Consider the following 13178-nt stretch of genomic DNA (forward strand, 5'->3'; position numbering starts at 1 on the left):
GGCATGTGGTTGAGGGATTGCATAAGCCATGGGAAGCGTAGCTCTGTGAATACTAAATCGCACAAAACCTATTATTTTGCAAGGAATACTATTTGTAGATCAGAGGTGATCCTCTCCAACGGACTCAGAAGTTGTAGGTAAAAATATGGAGAAGTCAATGAAACCGACCATGAAAGTATATTGTATGGAATTCGAGGGGTAGCTGTAGCCCCAACTGGGACTTGAACCCAGGTCCAGCAACTGTCAAACTAACACCTTAACCAGTCTGAATGTCTTCCGTATTTGGTCCCATATTCCTTGCATACAATGACTATATCAAGTGTGTGACTACAAACTTTTTGGATGCATTTTCAGTTTGTTTTGGTTGTGTTTTGGATGATGTTTTACCATTTTGTCACCCTTTGCAGACAGTCATGTTCTTTTGATGAATGTATTTGCAATTTTGCTGATATATGGTTTTGATGAATGTATATACTGCATAAAAATATAAACGCAACATACAACATTTTCAAAGATTTTACTGAGGTATATAAGGAAATTTAAATAAATTCATTAGGCCCTAATCTATAGATTTCACATGACTGGGAATACAGATATGCAGCGGTCGGTCACAGATACCTTTAAAAAAAGGTAGAGATGTGGATCAGATAACCAGTCAGTATCTGGTGTGACCATAATTTGCCTCATGCAGTGCGACAGATCTCCTTTGCATAGAGTTGATCAGGCTGTTGATTGTGGCCTGTGGAATGTTGTCCCACTCCTCTTCAATGGCTGTGCGAAGTTGCTGGATATTGGCGGGAACTGGAACACACTGTCGTACACGTCGATCCAGAGCATCCCAAACATGCTCAATGGGTGACATGTCTGGTGAGTATGCAGGCCATGGAAGAAGTGGGACATTTTCAGCTTCCATGAATTGTGTACAGATCCTTGGGACATGGGGTCGTGCCTTATCATATTGAAACATGAGGTGATGGCGCAGATGAATGGCACGACAATGGGCCTCAGGATCTTGTCACTGTACTTCTGTGTATTCAAATTGCCATCGATAAAATTCAATTGTGTTTGTTGTCTGTAGCTTATGTCTGCCCATACGATAACACCACCGCCACCATGGGGCACTACATTGACATCAGCAAACCGCTCACCCACCCAACGCCATCTGCCCAGTATAGTTGAAATCAGGATTCATCCATGAAGAGCACACTTCTCCAGAATGCCAGTGACAATCGAAGGTCAGCATTTGCACAATGAAGTCGGTTACGACACCGAACTGCAGTCAGGTCAAGACCCTGGTGAGTACGACGAGCACGCAGATGAGCTGAGAGTTTGTGGAGAATTGTTTTTCTTGTGCAAACCCACAGTTTCATCAGCTGTCCGGGTGGCTAGTGTCAGACGATCCCACAGGTGAAGAATCCGGATGTGGAGGTCCTGGGCTGGCGTGGTTACACATGGTCTGCGGTTGTGAGGCCAGTTGGACGTACAGCCAAATTCTCTGGTAGAGAAATCAACATTCAATTCTCTGGCAACAGCTCTGATGGACATTCCTGCAGTCAGTGTGCCAATTGTACGCTCCCTCAAAACGTGAGAAATCTGTGGCATTGTGCTGTGTGACAACACTGCACATTTTAGAGTGGCCTTTTATTTATATTTTATTTCTTTAACCTTTATTTAACTAGGCAAGTCAGTTAAATTAAGAACAAATTCTTATTTATAATGACGGCCTACCGAAAGGCAAAAGGCCTCCTGCGGGGACGGGAGCTGGGATTTAAAAAAATAAAAGATATAGGACAAAACACACATCACGACAAGAGAGACAACACTACATAAAGAGAGACCTAAGACAACAACATAGCAAGGCAGCAACACATGACAACACAGCATGGTAGCAACACAACATGACAACAACATGGTAGCAGCACAAGATGGCAGCAGCACAATATGGTAGCAGCACAAAACATGGTACAAACATTATTGGGCACAGACAACAGCACAAAGGGCAAGAAGGTTGAGACAATAATACATCATGCAAAGCATGTCCGTAAGAGTGTCCCTTATTGAGATTTTGAATGAAGAGATTGAGATAAAACTGTCCAGTTTGAGTTTTTGTTGCAGCTCGTTCCAGTCACTAGCTGAGCTGCAGCGGACTGAAAAGACGAGCGACCCAGGGATGTGTGTGCTTTGGGGACCTTTAACAGAATGTGACTGGCAGAACGGGTGTTGTATGTGGAGGATGAGGGCAGCAGTAGATATCTCAGATGGAGGGAGTGAGGCCTACGACGGTTTTATAAATAAGCATCAACCAGTGTGTCTTGCGACGGGTATACAGAGATTACCTGTTTACAGAGGAGTATAGAGCGCAGTGATGTGCCCTATAATGAGCATTGGTGGAAAATCTGATGGCCGAATGGTAAAGAACATCTTGACGCTCGAGAGCACCCTTACCTGCTGATCTATAAATGATGTCTCCGTAATCTAGCATGGGTAGGATGGTCATCTGAATCAGGGTTAGTTTGGCAGCTGGGGTAAAAGAGGTGCGATTACGATAGAGGAAACCAAGTCTAGATTTAACTTTAGCCTGCAGCTTTGATATGTGCTGAGAGAAGGACAGCCATATTCCCAAGTACTTGTATGAGGTGACTACCTAAAGCTCTAAACCCTCAGAGGTAGCAATCACACCTGTGGGGAGAGGGGCATTCTTCTTACCAACCCACTTGACTTTTGTTTTGGAGGTGTTCAGAACAAAGTTAAGGGCAGAGAAAGCTTGTTGGACACTAAGAAAGCTTTGTTGAAGACCATTCAACACAAAATCTGGGGAGGGGCCAGCTGAGTATAAGACTGCATCATCTGCATATAAACGGATGAGAGAGTTTCCTACTGCCTGAGCTATGTTGTTTATACACTGCACTCTTTGAGAGAGGTAGTTAGCAAACCAGGCCAAAGACCCCTCAGAGACACCAATACTCCTTAGCCAGCCCACAAGAATGGAATGGTCTACCGTATCAAAAGATTTGGCCAAGTCAATAAAAATAGCAGCACAACTTTGCTTAGAATCAAAGGCAATGGTGACATCATTGACGACCTTTAAGGTTGCAGTGGCACATCCATAACCTGAGCGGAAACCAGATTGCATACCAGAGAGAATGCTATAGACATCAAGAAAGCCAGTCAGTTGATTATTGACAAGTTTTTCCAACACTTTTGATAAACAGGGCAAAATAGAAATAGACCTATAACAGTTAGGATCAGCTTGATCTCCCCCTTTAAATACATTGTCCCCAGCACAAGGTGCACCTGTGTCATGCTGTTTAATCAGCTTCTTGATATGCCACACCTGTCAGATGGCTATATTATCTTGGCAAAGAAGAAATGCTCACTATCAGGGATGCAAACACATTTGTGCACAACATTTGAGAAAAAAAATAGTTTTTTGTGCGTATGGAAAATGTCTTTGCTCTTTTATTTCAGCCTATGAAACATGGGACCAATATTTTACATGTTGTGTTTATATTTTTGTTCAGCATATTTATGTTTTGAGATGGCAACTACATTTTGAAAATGTATTTACTGTTTTGCAAAAGGCCACAAGGTTCTGTGTCTTGTGTAAACTGTTTTGAAAATCAACATTGTTCCAAGAAATTCTTGTACACGATTGAGAAAAACAGAAGTCTTCCATGATAAGAAAATAGCTTTGACAAGAGAAAAACATTCATATGAATGTGCTGTCCCTCAAATGGCGACTAAGAAATTAAGGCACATGTCATTGGGTCACAGGAGCATCATGCCCATTGAAACTGAGAAGGCAATAGTTTCAAAACAGTTGCATTCTAAGGACAATACAACAGCCACTCCCATTGATTGTTATCTGTACTGACATTTTCAAAGAGGCAAACCAAAAGCTGCTCATATGTAAATGAGGCACGAGAAAAGAAGTGGGGAACAGGTGTCATTTGCATGTTGATTTAAATGTGAGTCCATCTACAGATTAAAACAGTGAGCTGACTAATTCTCTGCACATGAACTGTTGGATGGATCCCGTAAATCCGATCTCACTCCCTCAATTAACCCTGTGCATCTTCACCTCAGGGGGTTGTCCCCAGTGAAAAAAACATTTCTGAATAGACCTCTGTAGAACCAGAGACAGTCCCTTTAAAGACACTCAAAGTGCGCCATGCCTCTGAGTGTGCCAAAGTCCTTGATTAGAGATTACAGACATAGGTGGGAGGAGGAACAGGTACTGGCCCAATCTGTTAAGAGCATTGGGCCTGTAACCAAAAGGTCGCTGTTTCGAATCCCCCATATGACTAAGTGAAAAATCTGTCAATGTTCCCTTGAGGAGGGCACTTAACCCTAATTGTTCCTGTAAGTCTCTCTGGATAAGAGCGTCAACTTAACAACTAAAATGTAAAAATGAGATCAGGGTATAGGTGTATATCAGATTTTGAGAATGAGTTTACTTAGTTGTTTGTCCTAAAATCAAATATGTTTCTACAAAGAAATGAGGAAAGTGCAGATTAGAAAACGCTGTCGTGCTATCACCATTTGCGTGCTGACTCCATGCTAAATGATCAGGCCACTTTGCCACTAGGCATCCTCATAGAAAGGTGTTGATTGAGCTCATTTCATACACAGAGTGGCTGTGAGTTGTCTACTTAGACATACCACATTTTTTGAACTGGATGTTCAACACTAGATCTGCACTATCGTCTAGGCTTGATATGCATTGGCGTGAATGTTAATTGATTTTAGCGTTGGCAAATTGACTTAGTCTAGTAGTAAGGACACTATAAAACGTAGCTAGCGTCATAAACATATTTTGGGGAATTCTGAAATGTATTGGAATAAATGACCAAACTATAAAACTAGCTAGCCAGTAATGGGTAACTGTAGCAACATCATGACTGGTTGCATCACTGCCTGGTATGGCAACTGCTCGGCCTCCGACCGCATGGCACTACAGAGGGTAGTGCGTACAGCCCAGTACATCACTGGGGCCAAGCTTCCTGCCATCCAGGACCTCTATACCAAGCGGTGTCAGAGGAAGGCCCTAAAAATTGTCAAAGACTCCAGCCACCTTAGTCATAGACTGTTTTCTCTGCTACTGCACGGCAAGCGGTACCGGAGCACCAAGTCTAGGTCCAATAGGCTTCTAAACAGCTTCTACCCCCAAGCCATAAGACTCCTGAACATCTAATCAAATGTCTACCCAGACTATTTGCATTGCCCCCCCCCCCCCCCCCCCCCACATACTCTCAGTTATTATCTATGCATAGTCACTTTAATAACTCTACCTACATTTACATATTAACTCAATTACCTCGACTAACCGGTGCCCCCGCTTATTGACTCTGTACCGGTACCCCCTGTATACAGTGTCACTATTGTTATTTTACTGCTGCTCTTTAACTACTTGTTACTTTTATTTCTTATTTGTGTTTTTTCAGCTGCATTGTTGATTAGGGGCTTGTAAGTAAGCATTTCACTGTAAGGTCTACACCTGTTGTATTCGGCGCATGTTACTAATACAATTTGATTTGATTTGATTTTGCAGCTTTAGGTTGGTTGTTTTAAAGTTCAATTTCAAGACTTCCACCAAGAACTTTGCTTTCCGATCATAACTCTCCCTTGCTTGGTCAAGGGACATTTAAGGTACACTCAGATGTTACGATGTAAAACGTCATGCAAGGGCTCAGGGTTTAGGGCCAAAGGGTGAAACTTTCAGATGAAGTACCTGGGGTGGCAGGTATCCTAGTGGTTAGAGTGTTAGAGTGTTAGACCAGTAACCAAAACGTTGCTAGATCAAATCCCTGAGATGACAAGATAAAACAATTATCTGTTGCTCTGCCCCTGAACAAGGCAGTTAGCCCACTGTTCCTAGGCTGTCATTGTAAATAAGAATGTGTTCTTACTTGACTTGTCTGGTTAAAAAAAAAATTAAGTTTATGAGTGAATTGCTTTCATGAACTTTTTCTCTCACTGCCCTAGCTATCTTGGAATTCAGAACATTTCCAATAACTTTATTTTCAAGAATATAATTTCTTCTTAACTTTTTGTTTAAGGAGAAACATAAGAAATAGCTCAAGAAATGTTGGTCTCCACTATAAAAAGCATCTAGATATTATCTCGCATTTCTTTTAGACTAACATTTAGTTTTCAACAGTGGAGATTTGTATAAACCTTGCTGAGACCTTTTCTATTTCCTCTCTCAGTGAAATTCCACATTGCCTTTTCATGTAAATGAATCATGTCATACTGAGTGAAATTTGGGAATTACCCACCTGGGATTATTTTGATTGTTCTACCATTGTTCCCATCAAATTGAATAAATGTATTTATTTCCCAGTTTAAGTGTCTCATCTGGGGAGTTTACAGACACATGACATGAAATCATTAGGTGATTTCCATAGCATGATTAAAATTTTATAGGAGTATGTATCATCAATTATACAACGGGTGGGTCTAATCCTAAATGCTGATTGGTTAAAAGTGCATTCAGCTATGAGTTTAAAATGTTTATTTACTTGGTTCCATCTGATTGAGCAATCCACTGTCTCATCAACTCAGCCAGGCAAATTATAAACTTGATCTCCGCTATAAAAAGTATCTAGACATTATCTCACATTTCTTTTAGACTAACCGTTAATTTTCAGCAGCTGAGATTTTTATAAACCTTGGTGTCTGTCTCTCCAACCCAGTCTCGCATTAAGTATGTACTATATGTACAAATACCAAGAGTGTGTGCTATTCGTACACACAAACATTGTGCTAATTTGTACATATAGTACATAATCAATGAGAGACTGGGTTGCGACCATCTCTCCGACATTTGCAAACAAAAATCAATATTGAAATTCGATCTCCAGCTGTCCCATAATAATGAACGTGTAGGGGTCGGGAGTCGGAACGAGACAGACAGGCAGGCAGCGTTTCTCAGCCAGTCGAAATCATGAATCAGTTGTAATAATTTCTATGGATATATACAAAAAAGTGACAATTGAAAAAAGGTAAAACGAAACGAAGTGCAGTTAGTTTGCAGTCTTTAAAGCTTCAGTGTTTGAAGTGATTGTGTTAGCTGAGTTGTTGGCTAGCTCCTCTGAACAACAGTGTCCTGACGAGAGAGCACATTATCTATGCCAGGCGAAATCGCGCCTCAGCTCAATGTTATGAATGTATCCAAATAACTGTCACTAGAAAACAGCTTAAACAAATGCAAATGCAGCTACTGTTGTTATTCTTTTTATATTTGACGTGACTGTAAGTTAGCCGTAGTTGGCTAGCTAGCAAGCAACGGATAAGAACGTTGCCAGCCAGTATGGCAATGGAACATTTAGAACGAACGACTGGGTCGCGTCCATAGATGCAGAACAAAAAGACTGAACGACTGGGTCGCGTTTCTGGCAACCGAACCAATAGAACGAACGACCAGCCGGCTTGGGTAGCAACCCTAGATTTGTGTTGGGACTATATCTTGTGGAAGGATGAAATAGTATGAATACATTTATCAAAATACATTTTTAATTAAAATATGGCAATCATTATTTGATTGTGTTGGTAACCTGTTGTATAAAAGTGATAATGCCCTCGAAGCCGGTGTTTGGAGTATATGTTGGCACGGTTTGCCGGCCTGAGACAGACCCTTGCCAATGTCCTCCAAACACCGCTTATCAGGCATTATCACTTAAATGATCCATTATTCCCAAACATTTTCTGTGTGGTCCCAGAGTTAATTCATGTTTAAAATATATACTTTTTGTGTCACTGGTCTTTCACACAATCCCCATAGTGTCAAAGTGGAATCATGTTTTTAGAAATGTTTACAAATGAATTTAAAATGAAAAGCTGAAATGTCTTGAGTCAATAAGTATTCAAACCCTTTGTTATGGCGAGCCTAAAGTTCAGGAGTAAAAATGTGCTTAACAAGTCACAATAAGTTGCATTGGCTCTGTGCAATAATAGTGTTTAATAGGAATTTTTAATGACTACCTCATCTCTGTACCCCACACATACAATTATTTGCAAGGTTCCTTAGTCGGGCAGTGAATTTCATGCACAGATTCAACCACAAAGACATGGGAGGTTTTCCAATGCCTCGCAAAGAAGGGCACCTATTGGTAGTTGGGTAAAAAAAATTAAAAGCAGACATTTAATATCCCTTTTGAGCATGGTGAAGTTATTAATTACACTTTGGATGGTGTATCAATACACCCAGTCACTACAAAGATACAGGTGTCTTTCCTAACTCAGTTGCCAGAGAGGAAGGAAACCGCTCAGGGATTTCACCATGAGGCCAATGGTGACTTTTAAAACAATTACAGGTGAAAACTGAGGATGGATCAACAACATTGTAGTTACTCCACAATACAAACCTAATTGGCAGAGTGAAAAGAAGGAAGCCTCTATAGAAATGCATCCTGCAATGTTAAGGCACTAAGGCACTAAAGTAAAAAACTGCAAGAAATGTGGCAAAGAAATGAACTTCATGTCCTGAATACAAAGCGTTATGTTTGGAGAAAATCCAGCACAACACAAAACTAAGTACCACTCTGTCACGACTTCTGCCGAAGTCAATGCCTCTCCTTGTTCGGGCAGTGCTCGGCGGTCGACGTCACCGGTCTTCTAGCCATCGTTGATCCATTTTTCATTTTCAATTGGTTTTGTCTTGTCTTCCTACACACCTGGTTCCAATCCCATTCATTACATGTTGTGTATTTAACCCTCTGTTTCCCCTCATGTCCTTGTCAGAGATTGTTTGTTGTTATGCTCGTGATATTAGATTGGTGCGCGACGGGTTCTTATACCCACGTTTATTTGATTATGTACTTTGGTTTTGGAGGTTTTGTTTTACGTTATTAAACTACTCCATTTATACCAAGTTTGATTCTTCTGCGCCTGACTTCCCTGCCACCTACACAATCGGCATGACAGAATCTCTGACCTAAATATGAAGTCAGCAGGAGAAGGTACCCCGAACATGGAGGTGGAGGAGCGCATCCAGGAGCATACGGAGAAGCTTTACCATCTGGGTGCCGCCATGGATCGCGTTGTCAAGAATATGGACCGCTGGGAGAGACAGGGAGTTCTTCCAGTGCCTCCATCAGTACAACCGGGGTCTATCCTGAGCGCCCCTTTTCCGCCTGAACCCAGTGTGATCCGTCTCTCCATGCCACAGGGGTACGACGGAAGTGCTGCCAACTGCCAGGCTTTCCTCCTCCAATTAAACCTTTATCTGGCACAACCCAGCTCCATTGGACCGTGAGAAGGGTTTCGCCCTCGTCTCGTGCCTCACCGGGAGAGCCCTGGAGTGGGCCAGCGCCGTGTGTGGAGAGGGAGATGCGGCGTTGGACCATTTTGAGGAGTTCACCCGCCGTTTCCGGGCAGTCTTCGACCGCCCACCCGAGGGCAGAGCGGTGGGTGAGCACCTCTACCATCTGAGGCAGGAGACGAGGAGCGCCCAGGAGTTTGCCCTGGAGTTTAGGACCCTGGCTGCTGGAGCGGGATGGAACCACAGGGCCCTGTTCGACCATTACCGTTGCAGTCTGCGTGAGGATGTCCGTTGGGAGCTGGCCTGCAGAGACACCACCCTCACCTTCGACCAGCTGGTGGATCTGTCCATCCGGCTGGACAACCTGCTGGCTGCTTGCGGACGTCCAGATTGGGGTCTGGTGGTTCCATCCTCCCGCACCCCCTCTCCCCGATACCCATGGAGCTGGGAGGGGTGGTGCGCAGGGAGACCGGAGGAGGTTCCCGCTCGTGCACCATCTGTGGCTGCAGAGGTCACACAGCTGGTCGGTGCCTGGTTGGTTCCTCTGGGAATCGAGGCAGGAGGCAGGGCGCTCTGGCGTCACTCCAGGTGAGCCGGCACCATTCTCACCCAGAGCCCTCTGTTGCACATATATTTGTGTCTGTCACTTTTCCTGAATTTTCCCCGTGTTCCCAGCATAAGGCGGTAGTAGATTCAGGCGCGGCTGGGAATTTCATTGATAAAGCGTTAGCTCATAGTTTAGGGACCCCCATTGTACCCGTGGATGTGCCTTTCCCCGTTCACGCCTTAGATAGTTGGACATTAGGGTCAGGGTTTATCAGGGAGGCCACCGCTCCTTTGAGTATGGTGACGCAGGGGGGTCACATGGAAAAGATGAGTCTTTTCCTTATTGACTCTCCTGCGTATCCCGTGGTGCTGGGCCTACCCTGGTTAGCTTGTCATAACCCCACTGTTTCTTGACCACAGAGGGCTCTCACGGAGTGGTCGCGAGAGTGCTCAGGTAGGTGTTTAGGGGTTTCCGTTGGTGCTACTACGGTGGAAAGTCCAGACCAGGTCTCCACCGTGCGCGTTCCCCCAGAATATGCCGATTTGGCTCTCGAAGGCGACTCAATTACCACCCCATCGATGGGGAGATTGTGCGATAAATCTCATGGTAGACGCTGCACTTCCCAGGAGTCACGTGTATCCCGTCGCAAGCGGAGACGGTGGCTATGGAGACATATGTCTCCAAATCGCTGAGTCAGGGGTACATTCCGTCCTCCACTTCACCTGTCTCCTCAAGTTTCTTTTTTGTGAAGAAGGATGGAGGTCTGCGCCCATGCATTGATTATAGAGGTCTCAATCAAATCACGGTGAGGTACAGTTACCCGCTACCTCTTATCGCCACGGCGATTGAGTCAATGCACGGGCGCGCTTCTTCACTAAACTGGATCTCAGGAGTGTGTACAACCTGGTGCGTATCCGAGAGGGAGACGAGTGGAAGACGGCATATAGTACCACCTCAGGGCATTATGAGTACCTCGTCATGCCGTACGGCTTGATGAATGCTCCATCAGTCTTCCGATCTTTTGTAGATGAGATTTTCAGGGACCTGCACGGGCAGGGGGTAGTGGTGTATATCGATGACATTCTGATATACTCCGCTACACGCACCGAGCATGTGTCCCTGGTGCGCAGAGTGCTTGGTCACCTGTTGGAGCATGACCTGTATGTCAAGGCTTAGAAATGCCTGTTCTTCCAACAGACCGTCTCCTTCCTAGGGCATTGCATTTCCACGTCCGGAGTGGAGATGGAGAGTGACCGCATTGCAGCCGTGCGTAATTGGCCGACTCCCACAACGGTGAAGGAGGTGCAGCGATTCTTAAGGTTTGCCAACTACTGCCGGAGGTTTATCCGGGGTTTTGGTCAGGTAGCTGCTCACATTACCTCACTGCTGAAGGGGGGCCCGGTGCGCTTGCAGTGGTCGGCTGAGGCGGACGGGGCTTTTAGGCACCTGAAGGCTCTGTTTACCTCGGCTCCTGTGTTGGCCCATCCTGATCCTTCTTTGGCGTTCATAGTGGAGGTGGACGCGTCTGAGGCTGGGAAAGGAGCTGTGCTCTCTCAGCGCTCGGGTACGCCACCGAAGCTCCGCCCCTGTGCCTTCTTCTCTAAGAAGCTCAGCCTGGCGGAGCGAAACTATGATGTGGGGGACCGGGAGCTGTTGGCTGTCGTCAAGGCTTTGAAGGTGTGGAGACATTGGCTTGAGGGGGCTAAACACCCCTTTCTCATCTGGACTGACCACCAAAATCTGGTGTACATCCGGGCGGCGAGGAGAATGAATCCTCGCCAGGCAAGGTGGGCATGTTTTTCAACCGTTTTGTGTTTACCCTCTCTTACAGACCAGGCTCCCAGAACGTTAAGGCAGACACACTGTTCCGGCTGTATGACACAGAGTCGAGGGGGGGATACTGTCACGACTTCTGCCGAAGTCGATGCCTCTCCTTGTTCGGGCAGTGCTCGGCGGGCGACGTCACCGGTCTTCTAGACATCTTTGATCCATTTTTCATTTTCCATTGATTTTGTCTTGTCTTCCTACACACCTGGTTCCAATCCCATTCATTACATGTTGTGTATTTAACCCTCTGTTTCCCCTCATGTCCTTGTCAGAGATTGTTTGTTGTTATGCTCATGATATTAGATTGGTGCGCAACGGGTTCTTCTACCCACATTTATTTGATTATGTACTTTGGTTTTGGAGGTTTTGTTTTACGTTATTAAACTACTCCATTTATACCAAGTTTGATTCTCCTGCGCCTGACTTCCCTGCCACCTACACAATCGACATGACACACTCATCATAATTTCAAGCATGGTGGTGGCTGCATCATGTCATGGGTATGCTTGTCATCGGCAAGGACTAGGGATTTTTTTCAATTATAAAAATAAATGTAATAGAGTTAAGCACAGACAAAATTCTAGAGGAAAACCTGGTTTAGTCTGCTTTCCAACAGACACTGGGAGACATTCACCTTTCAGCAGGACAATAACCTAAAACACAAGGCCAAATATACACTGGAGTTGCCGACCAAGACAACATTGAATGTTCCTGAGTGGTCTAGTTATTATTTTGACTGAAATCCGCTTGAAAATCTATGGCTAGACTGGAAAATGGCTGCTCAGCAATAATCAACAACCAACTTGACAGAGCTTGAATAGTTTAAAAAGAATAATGTGCGAATATTGTACAATACAGGTGTGCAAAGCTTTTAGAGACTTTCCCAGAAGGATTTACAGCTGTAATCGCTGCCAAAGATGATTCTAACATGTATTGACTCAGGGTTGTGAATACTTATGTAAATTAGATATTTCTAAATGTAATTTTCAATACATTTCCTAATATTTCTAAAAATATGTTTTCACTTTGTCATTATGGGTAATTGTGTGTAGATGGGTTTAACACAACAACATTTGGAATAAGTCAAGGGGTATGAATACTTTCTGAAGGCACTGTAAATTAGAGGTCGACCGATTATGATTTTTCAACGGCGATACCGATTATTGGAGGACCAAAAAAGCTGCTGCCGATTAATCTGCCGATTTTTATATATATTTGTAATAATGACAATTACAACAATACTGAATGAACAATGAACACTTATTTTAACTTAATATAATACATAAATAAAATCTATTTAGTCTCAAATAAATAATGAAACATGCTCAATTTGGTTTAAATAATGCAAAAACACAGTGTTGGAGAAGAAAGTAAAAGTGCAATATGTGCCATGTAAAAAAGCTAACGTTTATGTTCCTTGCTCAGAACATATGAAAGCTGGTGGTTCAATATTCCCAGTTCTTCAATATTCCCAGTTAAGAAGTTTTAGGTTGTAGTTATTATAGGAATTATGACACGTTGACTATTTCTCTTTATACCATT

This window comes from Salmo trutta, chromosome 10, assembly GCF_901001165.1.
Source record: "Salmo trutta chromosome 10, fSalTru1.1, whole genome shotgun sequence".
NCBI classification, from domain to species: Eukaryota; Metazoa; Chordata; class Actinopteri; order Salmoniformes; family Salmonidae; genus Salmo; species Salmo trutta.